A 19,754-nucleotide genomic window follows, 5' to 3' on the forward strand; every position below is an offset into this window, starting at 1 on the left:
CACCTCGTGTTTGTTGGAGCCAATGCGTCTGCTCTAGTGATGGGCAAAACAGTTATTTTAGATGAACTGAATCATTAGAATCAGTTCACTAAAAAGATTCGTTCAAAAGATTCGTTCACCGAATCGTTCAGTGCTTAGCAGGACTCGGACCCACCTAATGAGGTAATCGCGCTGTCGCTTCGCGAGGTCGTGCACCTCTCCAAGTTTGTAAACTTCGCGCGCGCCGCGTTTCAGCGCAATGAACAAAGTCATGTTTGCCGGGTTCATACACCTATACAAGGTGGAAGCACTTGTACGTCACTTTCAAGGTCCATTTTTATATTTTCCAGCACGTTAAACTTAATGAAATTAAATATTTATACATATACTCAAAATGATTCGAATTAATTCGCACAAATCGCGTACAATTGGAACGACTTGAAATAAAAACCATTTTAAAAAAAGGAATGCTTTCATTAAATTTGTTTTCTACATTCACAAAATCAGTATGGGAAACAATAACCTCTTAAATTTATGCTGCTATGCTCGTTTGTTTAATCTATATCTTTTAAACAAAGTGCGCAGCAAACACGCATCGTGAACACAACCTTTTTGAATAAGGAACCAACTTCAGCCGCCGAATAAGGAGCAGCGAATAAGTAACCAAACGAATCTCAAACTGCGAAGATTGTGGAGTGTAGTGGAGTGTTGTGGAGTGTAGTGGAGTGTTGTGTACGATAAGCCCATCTCAGCAACGCGGTCGCTCTTTCTCACGCTGTACGCACGAACATTGTTAGTTTTTTTCTGTATTTATGATCAAAGCGTATCTAAATCTAGGGTCACGCTAGGGGGACTCATTGTACATTTAAAACTGTCATGAAAGGTGCCAATCATTGTCATTGTAAAAATATGCTTGTGACTCTTTAGCGCAGAGAATGGTCTCCACAGTGGTACTGGAAGCCAAACTCTAAAGAAGTTGCTGGAGAAATATGCTGCCCTTGCCACGTGTAAATAACGTTACCAAAGTCAAGCGGTGGTTGTGGTTGTAGACGAGCTCACACGGGTTGTGAAGCAGGTGACTCTGATGGTCGCGCGGCAGGAATTTGAATTCTTTAAGACTATTGTGGAATGGAAAGCATAACGGAAGTAGCCTATTGCATGATGGAAGAATGATAAGAATAATGTATTGCAAAGACTAATCAGCTTAATAAATGATTAAACGTGTGCATTTTGCTATATTGTGGTTTGCACTGGAGTAAAAGTTGGTAGACAAGTGCGTTCTTAAAAGGATGACAGACATAATTGTGGTGTGTGGAATATTGCAGCACACATGCTCTATATGCAGGAGCTTTTGCTGATATTCAACTTACACATAAAACACAGATATGAATGGCGGTAATGACAGGGCGACACACAAACATGATGGGTGTGACAACGACTACAGTCACATAAACAGACACAAGGCAAGGTAAACTAAATTCTGTCATTCATTCTCTTCCTTCTTACAGATAGAACATGTCAACAGTTATTTCAGTCTGGATTTAGAGCTCATCACAGCACTGAAACGGCACTGACTAAAGTATTGAACGATCTCTTAACATCCTCTGATAAAGGACACGTTTCTTTTCTCATACTGCTAGACCTCAGTGCTGCTTTTGACACCATTGACCATAATATTCTACTTAATAGGCTGGAGACACTCATTGGCATAAGAGGTCAAGCACTCTCCTGGTTCAGGTCCTACCTGACAGATCGTTACCAATTTGTACTAGTAAATAACGAATGCTCAGAGCATTCTAAAGTAAAGTATGGTGTCCCACAAGGATCTGTACTGGGCCCCATATTATTCTCATTATATATGCTACCACTGGGCACTATCAGTCGTAGGCATGGTATTAGCTTCCATTGCTACACAGATGATACTCAGTTGTATATATCTTCTAATCCAGATGATATCACTACAACTCTGAAGATTGAGAACTGCGTCCAGGACATTAAAAACTGGATGGCATCTAATTTTCTTCAACTAAATTCTGACAAGACTGAGGTGCTGATTCTTGGGCCTAAAGCTGCTAGAAGCAATTGGGCTGATATTCCCCTAACCCTAGATGGTTTTTCAGTAACACCTAAATCTACTGCAAAAAGTTTAGGTGTCACTATTGATTCGGATCTTTCATTTGACACACATATATGCAATGTCACTAAGGCTGCCTTTTTCCATTTACATAATATTGCCAAGCTGATGCAGAGAAACTGGTCTATGCTTTTGTCTCGTCAAGATTAGACTACTGCAATAGTCTTCTAATTGGAAGCTCTAAACCAGGCGTACTCAACTAAATTTGTCCGCGGTCCAATTTTGGCAGATACCTGTGACCTGAGGTCCGGTGCGGCTGAGTTGTTGAGTGGGGGGGGGGGGGGGGTCACGTGAACGTAGCGTTGCATGATGGGATGCAGTACACCACGAAGATAGCTCTGTTCGCGTACTGGAATATTTTGCGGAAGTAGTAGGTCATCCAGGTATGTTTCGCGTACTGGAAATGTTCATTTTGGTCACATACTGCATACGGCATACTGATTTGGGGCTCGATCAGTACGCCAGTAGTATGTAGTAGGCTATTTCGAACACAGCCCTGGTTTATACTTGACGCGCCGTTCGCACGGCGAAAATGACGTAATCGCTGTGGCTCCGCCTGTGCGCGTGGTCGTGCACCTCTCGAATTTTGTAACTTCGCGCGCGCGCCGCGCTTCAGCGCGATGGACAAAGTCATGTTTGCCGGGTTCATACACCTTTACAAGGTGGAATTAAAGCACTTGTACGTCACTTTAAAGGTCCATTTCAATATTTCCCAGCACGTTAAACTTAATTAAGTTAAATATTTATACATATACTCGAAATGAATCGAAATAATTCGCTTTTTTATAACATTATTTAATGGTTGTTTATTTTCAAAACGCCCAATCTTAACGTCTTCACGTTCTCTCATGTTTCGTCCTGGAATTACAAGAGGCTCATATTTGTTAACGTAATTTCAACATTTTAATATTAGCCTAAATTCCAGCACTTTTCAAACCTGAAACACAAGGCAACATCATAATGCGTCAGGTAAATGTTCATTCCCCTTTTTTGAGGGGTGTTTCTTTATACTACCACATATCGTTTCGGACAACATTGCAAAGCCATATTTATGTTTGATGCCTGGTGTATATATACGGTCTCTGGTCAGGTAAAAATGTTCTTTCACATTTTCACATTCGCGCCGCTCGCGAAGCGTCAACCATGCGGGGGGGGGGGGGGGGGGGCGACCGTAAGTTGTTGAGCGAGGGTGGCAAACGTAACACTCATGACGGAGTGTTTTTTCAATAGCCCTGAAATAAATGCTCCGGTTTTGTTTTGGTCCGTATCCAGTTAATCTTGAGATTGGGTCCGGACAGGACTGCGTTCGGGTCCGGATCTGGACCGCGGTCCGCCAGTTGAGTACCCCTGCTCTAAACAGTCCATAAAGAAGCTACAACTTGTACAAAATGCTGCAGCTAGAGTCCTAACTATCTATCTATCTATCTATCTATCTATCTATCTATCTATCTATCTATCTATCTATCTATCTGTCTATCTGTCTGTCTGTCTGTCTGTCTGTCTGTCTGTCTGTCTGTCTGTCTATCTATCTATCTATCTCTATCCAGCAACCATCCTACAAATATAAGCCTCAAACCTATCTATCTATCTATCTATCTATCTATCTATCTATCTATCTATCTATCTATCTATCTATCTAGGAACCTTCCTACGTATCTATCTAAGCTTTAAACCTAAGGCTAGGAAATTTGATCATATTAGTCCCACTCTCGCCGCATTACACTGGCTTCCGATTAAATATTGCATTGAATTTAAAGTTCTTCTGTTAACCTGTAAGGCGTTAAATGGACTTGCCCCACAATATCTGAGTGAACTCATTGCTTACTACAACCCATCTCGCCCTTTGCGCTCCCAAAATGCTGGATTTCTCCTAGTTCCAAAAATTTGTAAGACTACAGCCGGAGGCAGAGCTTTCTCCTTTAAAGCCCCCCAATTATGGAATAGCCTTCCAGCTCCAATCCAAGATTCTGACACAGTTCCAATCTTTCTTGAGATTTCTGGTGATCTGAGATGTTGATGCTGTCATCCAGCTGTGTCATGGCATCACTTTCTTTGTGACAATGACTTGACTGGAAAGCAATGTCTCAGTGAGCCCTCATGCCTGTGGTCACCTCTGAACCCCTCCCTTTAGTTATGCTGCTATAGATTAGCCTGACGGAGCCACATGCTCATCACTTGCACGTGAGCTATGTACATTTAAATCAATGGTGGTTTAAATTCATGTCCACTCAGTCTGTATTGTCTATCTTCTTGCATGCCTCCACTCAAGACGATTGGATACAGGCACCTGCAGGCACCTGGGGGATGGTCTGGCTTGCGCTTGGATGAGCCGTTGCCACAAGGGGGTCGTGCTGATGCTGGCCCGTCTGAGGCCCACCGTCTGAGGCCCACCGCCTGCACCGAGGGGACTGAGGCTGCTTGGCCAGGGAACGGGAACCTTGACTGTTGCTGTGGAACTTTGAAACCACCCTGCGACCACGGACTTGTGTTAACGGGCCGCCCAATGGAGGATGGGTTCCCTTTTGAGTCTTGGTCCTCCCGAGGTTTCTTCCTAATCCCCACCCTATAGATAGATAGATAGATAGATAGATAGATAGATAGATAGATAGATAGATAGATAGATAGATAGGTTTGTAGCTTACAGTTTTAGATAGATACGTAGGAAGGTTGCTATAGATACGTAGGAAGGGTGCTAGGTAGGTTATTAGATAGATAGATAGATAGATAGATAGATAGATAGATAGATAGATAGATAGTTACGTAGGAAGGTTGCTAGGTAGTTAAGTATATAGATAGTTTGGATCAAAGCCTGAGGCTTCTCCCCCTTTGGCATGACGATCCACTGCTGGATGGTGGGTAGGTTGGCAGGTAGGTAGACAGAGAAGTAGGTAAGTAGATGGACAGACAGACAGATAGATTTAGTAATTAGAGGGGTTGGTAGGTATCTACCAACCCCATCATCTCCTCATACCCCTCAGCACCTCATCCCTCATACGGTAATTAAAAGAAAAAAACGATAACTAACTGTAACTGTATTACATGTTTAGAAAGGTAACTAAAATGTTCTGAAATTATAGATAGGATACCTTTTGTCTTTGTGTTTGTCAATTTATAAGACTTATATGATATCACCACAATATATGACTCCGATTTAGGCATTTCTCAAAAATTCGGCTTCAGGTTTAATTCTTTTGAACATCTCATTCTCACTGTATCAAATGTATGTTAACAACCTACAAAGCGACACAGTTGTTTATGTTAATTACTATTTACCGCCTCCCTGGTTTATACTCGTTCTTGCAGGAGTTTTCAGGCTTCCTGTTTCATGTAGTGCTGTTGTGATGTTCGTGGGTCGACGAAGGACGAGACACAGAATCCTCCTTATGACTGACGTCACTTTTATTTTAATTAACATATAGCGCATAAAGCACACAAAGAACATGAAACGATCAGGGATACGTGTAAACTTTAGACAACGATGAGCACAGGACACTGCGCGAGCGCACATTAAATAGACAAACCACATAAGCCCCGCGTGATTACGAGACGAGCCACAGGTGAGACGGATATTCACAGGACATAACCGCACCCACGGAGATACACAGACGCAGACGAGTAGACGAAGACGACATAGACACACGCCCAAAACGGAGGGGCCGGGGCCGGTGACAGACGCCCCCACCAAGGGCACTACCTGTCCTGGGGTGCCAACAGGACCGAGTGCCCTGAACTCACGTCGATGGGCAGATCCGATGCGCTCAGTCCTGCGTCTGGGAGGTGACCGCCCTCGGCGAAGGGTCCGCCACGAATCGCCTAGAACACCCTCCCTGGGAAGACAGGGGAAAAGACGTTAGACACACACAACGGAACGTTCACAAACACACAAACAGGTACACTTACACAAATAGGCACAAACGGTAAAAGGGGGTTTGGCAAACATACGGGAAGACTCACAAACACCGGAACAGACAAACACGTAACGGGCACCAGGCTTCGTGCCAGGAGGAGAGCGACCAGTGAGGAGAGCATGGGAGCCGTGGGTGCTGCAGGCACTGCGGTGGGTAGTCCTCCTCCTGCCCTCGCTGCAAACCCTCCACCGGGTGTAGCGCGGCTGGCGGACGTGCCTGGTGCAGCGCAGCTAGACCCTCCCCTCAGTGGGCCATACGGGAGTCCATCCTCACTGCGCGATCTCCCTCTGGACCTGGCAGTGGGAGTGACTTCCTCTTCCTCCATCGCCTCCTCACTACCACGGCTCCAGCTCATGGGCTGCTCCGGGCTGCCACCCCGGGAACAGTCCATCTCGCTACCCGGGGAGCACTCAGGGGATGAGCCCGCCTCCGGGCTCCTCCTCCCCTTCACCATCCCAGCGGAGAACTCCGAAGGGGATGACCTCTCCTCCTCTTCCTCCTCCGTGTATGACCCCTCGTCCGTGCCCCCAGAGCCACCCGAGCACACGGACGGAGGGTAGTCTTCCTCCTCCTCTTCCCCACCGCAGTCTTCGGTGAAGGCGGAGCGCTCAGACAGAGGGTAGTCTTCCTCCTCTTCTTCCCCACCGTAGTCTTCGGTGGAGGTGGAGCGCTCCAACGGAGGGTAGTCTTCCTCCTCTTCTTCCCCACCGTAGTCTACGGTGGGAGCGGTACACACGGAGGAGGGGTAGCTGTTGTCACCATCCTGCTTCTCCTCCTCCCCACCGTAGTCTACGCAGGGAGCGGTACACACGGAGGGCGGACGGTCTTCCTCTTCTTCCTCCTCCTCCTCGCTTGGAGAGTCCTCCTCCCCAAATTCGCTCTCCGGGGTCTTCTCCACCGAGCAAAGCTCGAACGAGCCCACCCACAGGGGTGAGAGCTCCCTGGAGGAAGAGGGGTGGCGCGTCTCCCAAATCCGCAGAGCCTCCTGGCGGAGCTTCTCCGCCATCTCTGGGACAGGGATCTCCCGAGCCTGACGCAGCAGGGAAGCACACAGCGGGTTCTGCTCCATTAGCTCGGGGTTGACAGCGGCATGGTGGCGCTTGGCAGGGGAAGAAGCGTGGCGTCGCTTGCTGGGACGCTGGCCCTTCTTTGGCCGGGTTGTGTGACGTTCTGTGACGTTCGTGGGTCGATGAAGGACGAGACACAGAATCCTCCTTATGACTGACGTCACTTTTATTTTAATTAACATATAGCGCGTAAAGCGCACAAAGAACATGAAACGATCACGGATACGTGTAAACTTTAGACAACAACGAGCACAGGACACTGCGCGAGCGCACATTAAATAGACAAACCACATAAGCCCCGCGTGATTACAAGACGAGCCACATGTGAGACGGATATTCACAGGACATAACCGCACTCACGGAGATACACAGACGCAGACGAGTAGACGAAGATGACGTAGACACACGCCCAAAAGGGAGGGGCCGGGGTCCTCAACGTGACAGCTATCAGCCGATAAGGTGATTGTAGTTTGTGATTTTAACATCCAATTTGAAAATCTATGTGACTTCAATAAAATAAACTTTGAAGCAATTCTTGATTCAATGGGTATCACTCAGAATGTGTTGGGTCCTACACATAACAATCTTATCGTTTGGTATTCACATATTGTGGCACTGCCACTGGTGCATTGGGGTGGTGCATGGAGTACGCTACTCCCATGAGCACTTGCAGCAGTAGAAAGTAATGTTAAAAGAGTAAATGCTTGGTTAAATGTGATAAATTATGTTATTATGTGGTTTGTTTGGCTCATGCATGCTTGTTCTGTACAGTCACTTGTGTTTATTTTAGCACTGTTAAGGCTCATCATGTTCAAGTCATGTTGGAAGAGTGATGACCTAGGTTGAACAGTGTATGAAAAAGGACAACAAGAAAGTCACTAAATTAGGGAAAACATTTGTCATGCTATCTCAGAGCCTGTCAACATGTCAATGCACATTGCCAGCTGTCTGGTCAGCTCTGATGCCCTGTTAGAGTCCTTCTCCCCAATTGGTCGTGAGGAGCTTATTTCATTGGTGGAATCTGCTAAGCCCTTCACATGCATACTAGTTGCCATACCACCCCAAGAAAAAAAAAGCTCAAGAGGGCTAACCGCCAGTACCTTGACAAGCTAGCCTCTCTGAGTAGCTCCGCCAAAAGAGAAGCAATCCCGGCTAGGAAGCACCGGGAAGGAGATAACCATAATGGACCATTTTCACCAGTGATCAAATAGCTGCTGGTTAGGTAATAAGCAGGAAAACCGCATGCGGGAGGATGCACTGGTTAATGTGTTGAGACTGAATGTCTACATGAATGTGTGACTCAATTACCTTAAAAAAGTTTAGCTTTTCACTTGAACTAAAATAGGGTTAGTGTCACGGTGGGAAGGCCTGGACGCCACCAGAGGGCGCGCACACGCACCTCATCTCTCACACGCACCTCATCTCTCACACGCACGCCCACGAACACACAGAACACTCCCGGTCACTCCCCCCATCTCGGTCGCCTGAGTACTGACACCTGCACCTAATCAGTTATGGCTTCTATTTATTCCCACAGGTCGCGCTATCCAGTGCATACCTGTCAAGTGTCCCGTTTTGGCCGGGACAGTCCCGTATTTTACCGCTCTGTCCCGGCGTTGTCCCGTATTTTTATTTTCCCGTATTTGTCCCGTATTTTCAGTTTTCAATTTTTATTTTTTTAAAGCATTCATGTGCCGCTCCAAACAGAATTCTGTCACTAGCCTCGCGAGAACTGCCACCCAGACTACTGCAGATGACAGTTCTCGCGAGGCTAGTGACAGAATTCTGTTTGGAGCGACACATGAATGCTTAAAAAAAAATAAAAAAATAAAAAATAAAACTCGCAGGTTTAGTGTCGACAGTGGGAGCAAACCTGGAACAACAAATCAGAGATGGATTTAACGAGAGAAGGCAGTCCTGCCAAAAAAGCTAAGCGTACGTGTAAGTACCTTGACGAATGGGACAGGGAATTTACTTTCCCTGTAAAGTGGAGCATGAAGGGGCACAGCTACTCATTCTGTAAGATATGTAGCTGTGATTTTAGCAGGGCAGCACGCCTTTTCCATTGTGTCATAATCAGGTCATAATCTGGTGCACTTATTTCCAATAGGATGAGATTGCTCTATCTTTAAATCTTCTATCTGTCAGGTTCTGTGGGATCCTGTGGACATTTTATTGTGAAAAATGGAATCCTGTGGGCACTGTATTTTGAATAGTTGGATCCTGTGCGCATTTTAAATAGTGGAATCCTGTGCGCATTTTGTTTTATTTTGAGATGTGGGATCCTGTGATCATTTTATATTTTATTTTGAGTTGTGGCAACCTGTGGGCATTTTATTGTAAATAGTTGTTACGATTAGCTCCCTCTCCTGTCATTCAGTCGTGTTTTGTTTTGTTAGCCATGTGTGTCCCTAGTCCCTCCTGGTCATTTGTAACCCTGCCCACTCGTTAGAGTTTCATGTGTTCCATGTTCTGACTGCCCATCTGGTTCGACCCATGCCTGCCTGTATGACCCTGAGTTTGGATTTCCTATTAATAAATCTCGCTCTCCTCAGCATTTGTGTCCGCCTCCCTGCTCTGCGCTACGCAGAACATTACAATAGTGGGATCCGGTGGGCACTGTATTTTGAATAGTTGGATCCTGTGAGCACTTAGTTTTAAATTGTGGGATCCTATGAGCATTTTTTAATTTTTGATGTGGGATCCTGTGGGCATTTTATTGTGAGTAGTGGAATCCTGTTGCATATTAGTTTGACTTGTGGCATCTTGTGGGCACTTAATTTTGTGTGCATTTTGTTTTTTGAATAATTTGTCATTTAAATTTCTTTATTCTTATCATAGTGTTGTCCGTTGGACAATAGGACTGAAAATTGTTTGCACTTTATGCTACAGGTTGTGACTGTCCTTGTGCTGTGAGGAAGTATGTTCCTGAGCCCAGCTGATCTTTTTGCAAGTGTGGATGTGCACTTAAATATACTTTGAAATTGATTAAAACAACTTGTGCTGAATTTGGTTCATGATTCATCCATGCATTAAATAACTGAAAGTAACTAAGTAACTTTTACTCAAATTACATTTTAAATGAAGTAATTTTGTACTTTTACTCGAGTAAATATTGAGATGGGTAATTTAACTTTTACTCTGAGTAGATTTTAGGTAAAGTAATGATACTTTTACTCAATTACAATTTTTCAGTACTCTTTCCACCTCTGGATTTTAGTGCCTCTCATGGGGGAAGGAACGATGTCCGTCAGCACGAACAATCTGCCAAGCACAAACGCGAGATGTCCCCATTTGTAGCTAGAAATACCACTAGAAAATTAATTTTTTTAATTCATTTGTAGTTCAAAACATATTTGGGGTGTTTTTTCTTCACTTTTTGCCACTCCAAAGATGTTTTCGTTTCTCCTACAGCCTCGATTGCAGCTATATGCAAATAACTGATTATGCAAATTAGGCGATGACGTCATATACAGGAAATGTCCCGTATTTTTAAATACAAAACTTGACAGGTATGATCCAGTGCTGCGCATTGAGCCTGCACCCTCGCCTCTCGCCGTGGGACACCCTGCTCTGTCTGCTACTTACCTCACAGTTTGCATCTCGTTATCGTTATACTTTTGGTTGGAGTCTTCTGTCGTTTCTGCCTTGTGGCCTGAGTTCTTCTGTTCGTTTTTTTCTCCATGATGGATAATAAAACCGGTCATGCTCAGCCCGTGCCTCCGGCTGTTTCTGTCTCGTCACAGTTAGGTTATGTAAGATTACATTCTTATGTTCATGTCTGTATTTAGTCTGGCAATTTTCAGCTGCAGTATTACACGTTTTGCATTTAAGGCTGCTATTTTTGGACAGTTGGTTGTTCAACAGTAATTGAATACATTTTTTAAGTGGTATCTTTTTATGAGTTTTTATTACACAATATTTACTCTGACCTTTTTGAATCCTGCACCTGACAAATAACACAACAAAAACTAATGCTAGAACTAACGAAAACTAAACTAAAACTTTTTTTTTATTAAAACTATTAAAAACTAGCAAACATGCTCTTAAAACAAATTAAAACTAACTAAATTAGAAATAAAAGTCACAATTAAATAAAAACTAAACTATAATGAAAAATCCCAAACTACTATAACCATCATCTCCTCAACAGAATCATTAGCCAGGCAGCTAGCCAGCTAAAGTCAAGAATGACTGTGAAACCTGCTCTATGCTGCTTAACTAATTACATGACTTTGAACAGGGTGACTATTCCCAACAGGGTGGCAATTACAGACACTTAATGACTGGGCACTCCAACATGACATCACTGTGCCTTCATATTATTATGTCATCAACATTCTTTTACATAAGTGATTCCAAACCAATCAGACATCATGCAGTTACTATGGTAACCTTTAGAGTACCCCTGTTGCTCATTGCTCTACTGGAATAATAATTTCTTCGTTTTATTTTTGTTTCCAGCCATTTACAGTCTTTATGAGAAGCAGGAACACCAGTGTCTGATAGGCGGACAGCACCACTGCTCAATCTGCTGCAAAAGGACTGGGTAGGGTTAGTGATTGTATTAGTAGTGGACCTTTGAGATTGTGTTTTTGCTATGCAGTCTCATCTGACACACTTAAAGGTGAGAACAGAATGATAAACATTGCAATCCACATTCTCAGATCACAGCTGTCCTAAAAGCCAATATGTGGTTATAAGAGTAGTGATGGAGTACTCTGCACAGCAGAAGACGAACACACTGATGATGATCAGTGGCTGTCTAATCATCTCCTACTGTCAAGCACAATACATCCACAGAGAGCTGTCAGATCAGATCAGATATGGCACTAGAGGAGGTGTGTGGTCAGATCCTCTGAAACTGTTAATCAGCAGTTCATGTTGTGGACGACTGCAGAAGCCAGTAAGGCTGGCTACAGAATCTTACAAGGCAGCTCCATGTGGGCAACACTTATCATCTCAGGATCCATGGGAAATGAAAAGGATTTAAGGATTAGTCAACTAAAATACATATCCTCATGTAAGAATCAAATGTCATTGTTAGATGTCATTGTTAAAGTCCTGGGAAGAGTGTTATCCTAACCCTAACCCTAGAGGGGCAAAGTAGACAGTAAAAGTTTTTTTTTTTTTTTTTTGCATATTTAAGTACTTAATGATTCAATAAAGATGTTAGGGTTAGGGTTGATTAGGGTTAGGTCGGGCTAGGGTTAGTGGAAACTCATTCCATCACCTGGGTGCCAGAACAGAGAGGAGTCTTGTTGCATGTCTTCTTGGTGTCTTCTTGGTGTCTGACTGTGGGTCAGATTGAGCAGTACCTGTTAATGGTTTGTAGCCAAGCATTTGTACTTTAAATCTGATGCAAACTGCTACAAGGAGCCGGTGGAGGGAAAGCATCATGTAATGCCATGGTTACGCATCAGGAAATTAGCTGCTGTGATCTGATGGCACAGAGAAATGGTTTTACACTTGTTGTGGATTCCTATGAATACCTGAGCAGTCTGGATGAAGCATATGACAAATTCAAGATGTAGTTTCTATTCTAACCACTAGATGCTGCTAGGCTCCTACTGACATAGTGATCAACATGAGTCCTTGTGAAAGTGAGAGAGAGAACGAGAGAGAGTTGACAGTCACTTAGTTCACTCTAAATGTGACCAAATTAGTTAAAATGTAGAACATGGGGGAAATAAAAATAAACAAATAAACACATATAAACAAGACCAAGAGGGTCAGCTGTGTTTGGGTTTCAAAACAACAAGAATTCTGCTGATATCATTAACAGCAGTCACAACAACAGAGAGATTTTTATGGCCGCACAAATTGAATTTAAATTGAAAATAAGACTGAGGTGATTTTACTGCAAGAAAATGAATACATGTAGCTAATGCATGTTCACTTCTCAATGGTGATGCTGAAGCAGACACCTCTCTCTGAACACATGTATCGAAGAGGACAAGGTTAGTGCTAGATTAATTACACCTCTGATAAAATTGTCTCAATAGGATCCTGAGCACTATTAACCAGTAAATAAATAAACCAAATAATGCACTAAATTGCCAAAAGTATTTGCTCACCTTCCTTGACTCACATATGAGCTTGGAATTCACTGAGCACCTGAAAGCAATCCGTTCTTTCACAAATGTTTGTTTAAAAAAAGTTTGCATGCCTAGGTGCTTAATGTTATACACATGTGGCCATGGCAGTGATTGGAACACTTGATTCCAATCATTTGGATGGGTGAGCAAATACTTTTGGCAATATAGTGTATCAATTAGAAAGCAGAACTGATTTTTTTCATAAAATGTTTAATCAATAAAACATCCATCCATCCATCCATCCATCCACCCATCTATCTTGTTAACATCAGATGGAATTAAACTCCCTAATCTGAAATGAGGGAGAAACATTAAACATTAAAAAATGTAAACAAATGTAAAAAAAAACATTAAAAAGCATTCCTCTTGGGTCATACATTTGGTGTGAAATTTGGGTGTAAAATGTGTAATTTGGTCACATTTTATATTTTGATGCTAGGTATGCATGAAGTAGCATAAAGTCATATTATCTTAATTTAATCTAAAATTGTGGTGAAGTACATGAAGTACACAAAGTTTCCAGAGGAACAGGATGTTTGGACAGAGGTCCTTCATCGGCTGTGCAAGGAAAGTGCTTCTCTACATATATCACTGGCATGTTGTCTTGTGAAGGCAGTTTCTCAGACTTTTCTCACACACCTTCACACGCACATGCTAATGCCTAACCCCAACCCCTAATTCCACTTCTAAAGTGATCATGATTTGATTTTGGTCTACATTTCTTGGTTGATTTGAAATAAAATGTCAACAAACAACTAATACATCTTTAAGTGATTAAGCTGCTTATGTGAAGTCATTGTCATGGTAACATGTCATTGTCATGGTAAACCCAGCATCAGCCTGCCACAGGAGCTCTGGTTATAAAAATGTCCCACTGCTCCTTTCACCACATGGCAGCCATCTAACCATGATCTTTAAAAGACAAAGATATGGACATCTTGTTGCACAAAAAGCAACGGGAATGAGGTTAATCAAATTTTGAATTGTGTAGGCCAGTGTTTTGCACTGTTATTTAAAACTGAACTACTGCTACTGAAGATGGTCACATGTACCTGTTATTACTCTGCTGTTGAACAGGAAGCAGATGAGAAATGCAGCAAAAACAAAACTGAACTGAAATGACAGAGGCATCCAAAGCATGACATGAAATTGTTGGTACAGACTAGTACAATATATAAGACCCTAGTTTTGATCTGCAGCTACAGATGTAGTCACTGACTGATGTATTATAATTACTTCACTGTCAGAGCTGTGATATCTTTGACACCACCCAACCACATGGGCAGTGTTTCAGGAATAGTTTTTCATCGCTGGGTGATTGAGGACTGATGTAAGATTTAAGGGGTTAGAGTTAGGGTTTAGGGTTAGGATTAGGGTTAAGATTAGGGTTTAGGGTTAAGATTGCAGCCTGGTGTGTATGGAAGCTTCAAGGTCTAATATTCATGAAACAAAACCAAACAAAGGGAGTTGACCTGTCTTCACAGCTCACAAATCCATCAGACCATGAAATAAACCACAAATGAATGAGTTTTTTCTGGGTTACGTGTTTCAATGTACAGAAACCAACAAAAACAAAAATTCATAATTTTAATGACTTGGGCTAAGGGTACAAATGCCCTTACAGTTCTCATTTTAATGTAATAAGGTGAGCTGGGCTGAGTGGTATACAGTGAGCTGGGGTGAGAGGTATATTACATTTACATTACATTGATGGCATTTGGCAGACAACCTTATCCAGAGCGACTTACATTTTTATCTCATTTTTAATTTATTTTTTATACAAGTGAGCAATTGAGGATTAAGGGCCTTGCTCAGGGGCACCTCAGTCATGGCTTCAGGTCTGGGGATCAAACCCACGACCCTCGGGTCACAAGACCAGTTCACTAACCACCAGGCCATGACTGCCCTGGCCATGTATATGGTGAGCTGGGGTGAGTGGTATAAGGTGAGCCAGGGTGAGTAGTATAAGGTGAGTCAGGGTGAGTGGTATAAGGTGAGCCGGGGTGAGTGGTATATGGTGAGCCAGGGTGAGTGGTACAAGGTAAGCCGGGGTGAGTGGTATATGGTGAGCCAGGGTGAGTGGTATAAGGTGAGCCGGGGTGAGTGGTATATGGTGAGCTGGGGTGAGTGGTATAAGGTGAGCCAGGGTGAGTGGTATATGGTGAGCCAGGGTGAGTAGTATAAGGTGAGCCGGGGTGAGTGGTATAAGGTGAGCCAGGGTGAGTGGTATATGGTGAGCCAGGGTGAGTGGTATAAGGTGAGCCAGGGTGAATGGTATATGGTGAGCCGGGGTGAGTGGTATATGGTGAACCAGGGTGAGTGGTATATGGTGAGTCAGGGTGAGTGGGAGTGGTATATGGTTAGCTGGGGTGAATGTGATATGGTGAGTGGTATAAGTAAACTGGAGATGGGTCACATATAAAAAATAAAACATCGACATCAACATTCCTTTGATAACCCTAACCCTAATGTAACTTTCATTATCCCTCATGTAATGTAATCTGTTTCTTCAGTTTGAAATAATTGTGATTTAATGTTTCTACACTTGAAACAGATAGTGATGGTGGCAGTGCTAATGAAACTGATCAATGAATAAACAAACAAACAAACATGACTAAGAAATCTTTTTGTCCATTGACCTGAAAACCAGTTAGCAGTACTGGAAGGGACTTTCCTAGTGACAGATGGGAATTTATAAAGGGACAAACAAGAAAAAATCAGGCTGTGAAACCAGCTGGACGTCACGTCTGCCCTCAGAGTTGGTGGATGGCTGTACGCTAATGTTGGAGAGGACGATCCAGTTCTATGGATCCAGTTCTCTGTGTTTTTAGTCTTCCAGACGGGTGCACCCCAGAGCCCCCAACCAGGACGTTGGTTCTATCTCTTACACAAACAACCCGCTTTATTTAACACTCAGAGTGACTTTATGGTGACTAGTCTTTTGGGTACATGACATATGGAAAAGTCAAACCATGAATAAGAATAATGAATAAGATTTCAAAAGAATAGTACAGCTTAGATTATCAGCTTGGTTTTACATTCACATTTACATTTGGATTTACATACATTCCACTATGTGGAAATGTCACCTACTGTATGTAACAGACATGCATCTTATTAGCCAACACAAAGTGAATGAACACAAGTGAATGAACACAAAGTGAATGAACACAAAATGAATGAACACAAAGTGAATGAACACAAAGTGCTGACCTCCACAAACCTCCAAAAACAATCTGATCAACATTATAATCAATCACCCATAACATTTGCTAGACTTTTAATCAAGGTTGAAGAACTGCAGATGTTGGCTGCAACATGAAATTATAAATGAATTATAAGATCTTTCCTTGCCAACAATCTTGGCAGAAAACAGCCTGTTTTTTTCAGAAACCACCAACACAGAGTTCATCAAAGAGGCTGGAAACTCTTACTAGAACTTGATTTCATGGTCAAATGAGACCAAAACAGAGATTCTTGGCTCTAAAGACCACTGAAGAGTGTGGTGAGAAAATGAGTCTGTCATTGCTCCTGCAGAATTTGGTCTTGCAGAAAACTTTCTTCCTCACTGTGAAACACAATAATGGTGAATATCTGGTATTTCCTGACTGTTTTGCTTATGAGGACTCTGGGAGTAAGGACAAAGAAATGTGAAGCCTGAACACTTTCTGCAGTGTCTCACATTCCTCTGGCTAAATGTTCTCCCATGTCAACAAACATTTCAAGAGAGCCCACACATCATTCTCATATTGAAAACAGCAGGAAGTAAAAAATTTAGCACTGCTAACAATTGTTTATTTTTACTGAGAAAAAAAACAAGAAATAGTATTAGAATAAGAATGGAGATGTTTGTTGATCTGTTGAGTATAAAAAGCTTTTAACATGATTTTTAAACTGATCTTTGTTTTGTTTCACTCTTCTTTCATTGCACATGTTAATTTGGGAATCCAGCGCAGAGATGCTGGAGGGTATGATGTAAAACTCTCTCAAATACTCTTTCAGATGTGCTATAAGATGCTGTGAAAACCCTAAACCATAACACTTGCCCTAACCCTTAATCCCTAATCCTAACCTAACCCTAACCCATTGCTAACCATAAGCCTAACTCGAACTCTAACCCTAACCCTAACCATAGATGCAGGAGGCCTAAATCTGGTCTATGTTGTCTGTTGCAGTCCTCATCTTAAGCAACAGCAGGTGTGACAGTATGTGGCGACTTTTGATTGGTTCATGGTGGCAAACCCTGTTCATAGACAGGATAAGACTAAAGGAAATCTGGGTCTGGAGTTGAAGAGCTGTAGTGGGGCTGAGTGGAGCTGGGTGGGGCTTAGTGGAGCTGGAGAAGATCTGGGTGTGGCTTAGTGGAGCTGGAGAAGAGCTGGGTGGGGATCAGTGAAGCTGGGTGGGACTGGGTGGGACTTAGTGGAGCTGGAAAAGAGCTGGGTGGGGCTTAGTGGAGCTGGAGTAGAGCTGGGTGGGGCTTAGTGGAGCCAGGTGGGACTGGGTGGGGCTTAGTGGAGCTGGGTGGGGCTGGCTAGGGCTTAGTGGCCAACTGAGAAGTGATGAGTAGAGAAACCTCTCTATTGGTCCTATGTGTTTTCTCTCTGTTTCCCTCTCACTCTTCCTCAGTCTTTCTCTATCTCTCTATTCATCTATTGGGAGCGGTAGTACTTGCTATGCTGCATTTCTGTTATTTATAATGTAATATAATGTTTTTTTTATGTGTATTGTCTTATTAGGTTCTAATTGTAATGTGTAACTAATTGACTTGTATTATGATAATAAATTCTGTGTTACCTTAAACTGGTCTGAGGCTCAGCATTTCAGATAGCATTCCGTATTATAAAAGTACCGTAATGTAATATTAAGTAGTCACGTAATGTAATGTAAGTACTCACTGACATTTGTAAATCTGGCTCTCTAAAGTATGCAGTTAAAGTTAGAAGTGCTTTGGTAAAGTCACCCCCCCCCCCCCCCCCCCCCCACACACACACACACACACACACACATACGGATGGCAAAGTGATGGCGATTGAAAGTGTTGTGTAAGGGTTAGTGTTGTGTTAGTGTTGTGATTGGCCTAAGTTGTGAATTAGGGTTAGGATTAGTGCTGTGTTGTGTCCTGTTAAGTTAGGGATAGGTTAGCAGCATCATAGTGGAACTGCAATGACACCACACCACACACAGACACTCACACACATTCAGACACTCAGACACACAGACACACACTTGTGCATATAGCGACATGGATTCCCTTTGTTCTGGCTTTTGTGGTTTATGTAGAAAATGGGTCCATTGTTAAATGTAGGCAAATTCTTCACTGTTCTTAAGAGTTTTCTCTCTCTCTGCCCCCCCTCCCACACACACACACACACACACACACACACACACACACACACACACACACACACACACACAGGAATCCTTTTGGAACCCCCTATCCTAATTGTTACCAGATTAACTATGAATAAGTACTAAGATCTCACAAGTAGTGATAATTGCACCTTTTTTCCTTTGAAAAAAAACTGTATTATACAATCTGTGAATAATACATCACACTGTACTTTTATATTTCATATCGGACATCTGATCTTCTGCCAGTAATATCTGTATTATTGCATTCAACACAAACATCTAAAACAGTTTGGGATGGGGGGGGGGGGGGTGAATATTATATGTGCCAAACACACACACACATACACAAACTCTCTCTCTCACACACACACACACACACACACACACACACACACACACACACACATACACAAACTCTCTCTCTCTCTCTCTCTCTCACACACACACACACACACACACACACACACACACACACACACACACACACACACACACACACACACAAACACACACACACACACACGCTGTTCTCATATAGTATTTGTAAAGGCCAGCACTGATTAGATGTAATTAGCCTTGTTCTGTGAACGGAGATTGGTGAAGAACTGCTGAATCTTCCCACTGTGTCCGTGTATCCAACCACCAGCCTGAGAACCCTGAATTAGATCTGTCACTGGATGTGATTTCCTTCAAAGGGAAACTTAATTACAGAGGAATATATGACCATTTCTTAATAACACTGGCAGTGTTCAACAGTCTATTCCAGATATCTGCAAGATATGCTTAAGAAAGAAACTTTTGACAAGTTTGCAGGTGTCTAACCTTAGTCGAAGTCTAACCCTATTTTAATCAATGTACACTTCTGTACAATTAGAGTCAATATTGGAAAGGTGCAGAATCATTTTGACTGGCATAGAATGGAGAAGGTTCCACTCTAGTCTTGTGTGGGTCACAGGGATGGGTAAAGACCAGTGCCACCCCTAACTCTATCGGTTAACTTGGGTCACAGGGATGGGTAAAGACCAGTGTCACCCCTAACTCTATCTGTTAAGTTGGTGAACTACTCAAGATCCTCCACACATCCAGCAAGCAACTCCCTCTCTGAGCTTTTGATTATCTCCCACTATTCACATCAAGACACAAACAGATCTGATATAGTTGTAACAACTGGGACTTCTGCCTTGATGGGTGAATTGCATACATGAAGACAGAA

This window comes from Brachyhypopomus gauderio, chromosome 12 (assembly GCF_052324685.1).
Source record: "Brachyhypopomus gauderio isolate BG-103 chromosome 12, BGAUD_0.2, whole genome shotgun sequence".
NCBI lineage: Eukaryota > Metazoa > Chordata > Actinopteri > Gymnotiformes > Hypopomidae > Brachyhypopomus > Brachyhypopomus gauderio.